The sequence below is a fragment of the Jaculus jaculus genome, chromosome 6 (genome assembly GCF_020740685.1).
Source record: "Jaculus jaculus isolate mJacJac1 chromosome 6, mJacJac1.mat.Y.cur, whole genome shotgun sequence".
In the NCBI taxonomy this organism is placed as follows: domain Eukaryota; kingdom Metazoa; phylum Chordata; class Mammalia; order Rodentia; family Dipodidae; genus Jaculus; species Jaculus jaculus.
Window position 1 is genome coordinate 159,292,107 of NC_059107.1, and position 6,000 is coordinate 159,298,106.

Genomic DNA, 6,000 nt, shown 5'->3' on the forward strand with positions numbered 1-6,000 from the left:
TCTGTGCAGGCAATCAGCAAATCCACTTCACACTGCCCATGGCCATTTCCAAAACACAAGACCGTGTTGCAAACTCAATGACCCTCTTTCCAGCATTTCTTATACTCCACGATACCAGGTAGGGTGCCAATTTGTTAATCCAGGGGGGAATAAAGCAGACTTTGAAGAACAGGACACGCCTTGAGCACTGGTGCCAGGCATGGTGGTGCATACCTTTAATCCTGAGCCTACATAGTGTCTACATTCTTCTTGTTGCCCCAGCACAGGTCAGCTGGCCCAGTCTCAAAGGTTGTCATCTCTCAGTTGCAGCTGAAAGGGCAACAGTTCACCCAAAGATTTTTCTTTCTGTGCCATATCCCTCTGCACACACCAGTTCATTTCTACGCAAATCAACCCTGCACAACTTCTCAGGACCCAGGCATAAGAGCAAGCTTCTCACACAAACTGCTAGCCCAGTTCAAGCAAAGCTCTTTCTCATTCTCATAAGCCAAACCTCACAGTCCATAGTTCTTACTGCATTCAGGTCTTGCAGCTCAGACCACAATAGTCCATCAAGCTGTACTTACAGCACTGCAAGGCATCTCTTAGGCCAAGGTTTCAACTCCTTCCACATTCCTCTTGAAAATCAGCTACAAAAGGCTGAAGCCACATAGTCAGGTGTGTAGCAGCAATCCCACTCCTTGGTACCACTTTACTGTTGCAGTCCGGTTCGCATTGCTGGTAGAAATCACCCAACCAAGAGTAGCTTCTGGGAAAAAGAGGTTTATTTTGGCTTACAGGCTCGAGGGGAAGCTTCACGATGGCAGGGGAAAACGATGGCATGAGCAGAGGGTGGACATCACCCCCTGGTCAACATAAGATGGACCACAGCAACAGGAGGGTATGCCAAACACTGGCATGGGGAAACTGGCTCTAAAGCCCATAAGCCCGCCCCCAACAATACACTCCCTCCAGGAGGCATTAATTCCCAAATATCCATCAGCTAGGAACCTAGCATTCAGAACACCTAAGTTTATGGGGGACACCTGAATCAAACCACCACATAGGGGGATCATCATGAGTTTGAGGCCACCCTGAGACTACATAGTGCATTCCATGTAGCCTGGACTAGAGTGAGATCCTACCTTGAAAAACAAAATTAAAAAATAAAAAAAGCCAGGAGGAGGAAAAGATCACAACATCAAAATAAAAGAGGACTGATTGAGAGGGGGAGGGGATATGATGGCGAATGAAGTTTCAAAGGGGAAAGTGGGGGGAAGGGAGGGTATTACCATAGGATATTTTTTATAATCATGGAAGTTGTAATAAAAAATTTTGAAAAAAAGAAACCATAGGAAGCTAGGCGTGGTGGCACACACCTTTAATCCCAGCACTCAGGAGGCAGAGGTAGGAGGATCACTGTGAGTTCAAGGCCACTCTGAAACTGCATAGTGAATTCCAGGTCAGCCTGGGCTAGAGCGAGACCCTATTTTGAATAACAAAATAAATAAATAAAATACAAAAAAATTGATAAGTATGAGAAAACTCATGCTTGTCAAGGAAAGAAGATATTTGAAAACAGGCCAACCAGAGCAAGAGGTCTGACCCGACACCACCACCACACACCCCCCCGCCAACCCCCCCCCCCCCCCCCCCCCCGTGGAGAGCAGCAGCCGGGGACAGACAGGGTCTGACTTCTGAGTTCTCAGTGCAAGGCAGGCCTCGCTCCTGAATAAGTCCTGAGGAGAAAACAGAAGATAAATCAACTAAGGAGGTTTCCACCGCTCATTACACCTCCATTACAGCCTGCTGCCTACTCCTCTGCCTAGGCCTTGGTTTCTTCAAAGCGATCTGTGATACATGCTGCTTCACGCTGGTCCCTGGGGGAGCTCCCCAATAGGGCAATGAGGGGTGGCCCAACTCTCAGCTTTCTGACTGGGCTCCGTACTTCTCAGCTTTGTTCTTAGTTCCCAGAACGATGGATCTCAGTACTGGTGACCCCTGGTTCTCGACGGATTACTTGTCCCAGTAGGGAAAGGTTGGACTCCTTCGTGGAGAGGAGGCCAGACTGAGGTGAGAGCTGGCAGACTGACCGTTTGTCCATCACGATCCAGGTACAGTGCCCTGGGCTTCGAAGGATCAGTTTAGGTGAAGCACTTACCAACATGCTCTGTGCCAGCAAATGTGCACCAAGGATCGGACAGCTCTCAAGAAAGCACTGGCTTCCCCAGAGACCATTGCATTCTGTTTAACACATGCCCATGCTGCCCCAGCTCCCACCCATCCCAAAATGTAGAATGGGAGCCCATAGGGACTATAGTGTAGCCCTGTGGGGAAAAATTGTCCAGTCTTCCTCCTGTTGGCTGCTCTGGCCCACTGTTCATGGTCCTCAGACTTTTCTAGGCCTTGGTGTGTCTCAACATGAGACCTATGTCATAAATATTTCTGTTCAAAGCTTGGGCCTTTCCCTTGGTCCCAATTCTGGAGTTACACCTCTGGCTTTTACCTGATGACCAATAGAGAGAGAGGGGCAGCAGTCCAGCCTAACAAAGGTGGTCTGCAGAGTTCAGAGGAGGGACTCCTCACAGAGTTCAGAGGTCATCCTGCAGGGAGGGGTCTGCATTGTCTTGATGCCCCTATCGTGAAGGCTTTAGGTCTGGATGCATAGGGCAAATCCCTCTTGCAAGCAAAACCTCTTGCTTCCCAACAGATTCCCATGGGAAGATGAAGCCACTCTGAGCAGCCATGGAAGACACTCGGAAGATAGTCTCTAAAGTCTCACAAAAACAAGTCTAGCTGGGCATGGTGGTGCAATCCCAGCACTTGGGAGGCAGAGGTAGGAGGATTGCTGTGAGTTCAAGGCCACCCTGAGACTACAAAGTGACTTTCAGGTCAGCTTGGGCCAGAGCAAGACCCTACCTCAAAAAAAAAGTGAAGGGAGGGGAGGGCCTGGAGAAGTGGCTTAGTGGTTAACACTTTTGTCTGCAAAGCCAAAGGACCCAGGTTTGATTCCCCAGGACCCATGTAAGCCAGATGAACAAGGGGCACATGCATCTGGAGTTCATTTGCAATAGCCAGAGGCCCTGATGCACCCATTCTCTGTCTCTCTTATCTCTCTTTGTGCTTACAAATAATAAATTATATATATATATAAAACTGAGCAAGTTTACACTAGTAACTCTTTGTAGATCTACCAGAGAATTGAAGTCATAGGGTAAACTTCTGTCTAAAAAACTGGAGAGAGATGGAGAAAACAGGTGGATATGGAGAATAATACCATACCAGGAGCAAAAGGTCAGGAGCAGAAACTTACCACTGGAACCAGGGCCAAGGCAGGAAAAGTTCAATTATAATTAAATTGCAGCCAGGATTGGTGGTGCACACCTTTAACTCCAGCACTCAGGAGGCAGAGGTAAGAGGATCATTGGAATTCCAGGTCAGCCTGGGTTAGAGAGGCCTTACCTCGAAAGTAAATTAAATAAATAAATAAATAAAAGAATATATCCAGGCTGGAGAAATAGACCAGTGGTTAAGGTGTTTGCCTATAAACCCTAACAACCCAGGTTTGATTCCCCAGTGCCCTTGTAAAACCAGATGCATAAAGTGGCCCATACATCTAGGGCTCTTTTTTTGCAGCTAGAGGCCCTGGTGCATCCATTCTCTCTCTCCTTGCAAATAAAGTATAATAAATAAATATATCCAGAATAATCTGTTCTCTTTCATAAGGCCTGTCCTTGGACAATTGATTTACTCACAACCCAGCTGGCTGGGGTTTTACCAGAACCTGAATGGCTTGGAAAAGAGAAATGTTCACCTCCAGTCCTCTCTAATCTTCTTGTGGCAAACAAGAGAGAAAAACAAATGAGAAACACTTGAAAGGTCCAAGTCCAGGGCAGAGGTTCACCAACAGACAGACCAGGGGCTGGAGAGGTGGATCAGTGGTTAAAGGTACTTGCTTACAAATTTGATGACCAGCGTTTGATTTCCCCAGTACCCACATAAAGCCAGATGCACAAAGTGCATGCATGCACGCGGAGTTCCTTTGCAGTGATGGGATTAAAGGCGTGTGCTACCATGCCCGGCAATTTTTTATTTTTATTGATTTGAGAGACACAGAGAGTGAAAGAGGCAGATAGAATAGGCGTGCCAGGGCCTCTGGCCACTGCAAACGAACTCCAGATGCATGCACTGCCTTGTGCATCTGGCTTATGTGGGTCCTGGGGAATTGAGCCTCGAACGGGGGTTAACCGCTAAGCCATCTCTCCAGCCCCACCAAGTTTTTAAAAATAGAAGTTAGCCTGCGTTGTTGCAAAGCTTTGTTTAGTTTCTAACAGTTGATTCTGGCATGTGATAGGGTTGTCAGTGCTGTTTACTTAAAAAAATGTATTTTGAGAGAGAGAAAGAGGCAGATAGAGAATGGACATGCCAGGGCCTCTAGCCACTGCAAATGAACTCCAGACGCATGTGCCACCTTGCATATCTGGCTTACAGGGGACTAGGTCCTTAGGTTTTACAGGCAAGCACCTTAACCGCTTAACCATGTCTCCAGCTCCTTTTTTCTTTTTTGGGTTTTAGAGGTAGGGGGCTCAATCTAGCCCAGGCTGAACTGGAATTTACTCTGAAGTCCCAGGCTGGTCTTGAACTCACAGTGATCTTCCCACCTCTGCCTCCCAAGTGCTGGGATTAAAGGCATTAGCGCCACCATGCCCAGTACCCATGTAAAGCCAGATGCACAAAATATCACGTTTTTGGAGTTCATTTGCAGTAGAAGTCCTGGCGCACCCATATTCTCTCTCTGCCTCTTTCTCAGGTATTTTTAAAATTAAGAAAGTTGATTAACATGACTTTTCTTACTGTTAGAGATACACAGTGGTATTTAGGGGTCCTGAGATTTGCTTTCAAATACTCCAGCTCACATAGCAGAAAGATGTACATGGGGAAAAAGTGGCACGTGGCAATGGTTGTGGGGTTAGATGATAGTTAGGTACACAGAGCTTCATTATACCCATTTCCTTTTTTTTTTTTTTTTTTTTCCGAAGTAGGGTCTCACTCTAGGCCAGGCTGACCTGGAATTCACTATGGAGTCTCAGGGTGGCTTCAAACTCAGTGATCCTCCTACCTCTGCCCGGCTGTCACTCCTTTCCTTAGGAGGAAGAACTGGAAATAGATTTCAAGACAGAAAGAATCCCTGGACTTATGCAATGGGCTTTACATGTTGTGGTGGTTTGAATAGATGGCCCCAATATATTCAGTTGTTTATTCATTTGTAGTTTGCACCTGCAGCCACCTGGCTGGAGGTGGTATCACTGGGTGGATCTTAAGGTGTGGTGGTAGGTTTCAGATTTCAATCTAAAGATATGCAAAGTGCGCCTAGCTGGAGTTCCTGAAGTGTGCTGTGCTATGTGGCTTTTAGGCTTGGGCTTCTCTCTCTGCTTGGTCCTGTGAAGGCAGGCCAGCTTCTTCTGCCATTTATGGAACTTCCCTTGGATCTGTAAGCTTCAATAAATATCCTTCCTCTATAACCGTGCCTAGTCTGGAAGTTCATCTCAGCGAACCTGAAGCTGTCTGCTACACATGTGTACTAGGGAATCGAACCTGGACTGTCAAACTTTGTAAGCAAGTGCCTTTAACCACTGAGCAATCCCTTCAGCCCTAATCCCTGAACTTATGTGTGCACCTCTGTTGCCAGCTGAAGAAGTCAGGTGGGGCTGGACAGAGCCACCAAAAGGAGAGCGGCCGGGGGCGAGGTGGACTTGGGACACCGCTGAGCACAGCACAAGCCACAGGACCTGGGAACTGTGTGGCCACTAGCCCACCATACTGTCAGGCAGAACTGGGATGGCCCCAGAACTGGATGGGAGGACCAACACGAAGGAAAGGAAGCCTTGTCCCTGAAAGATGAAGGGCCAGATGCTAACCCTCTCCCGTGTGAGAGGAGACTGGAAACTGGCATCCTGAGTAATGTCACCCAGAGTTCCTCCAGTGAAGGTACCCATGGCCCTAGGGTCATGTTACAATTAC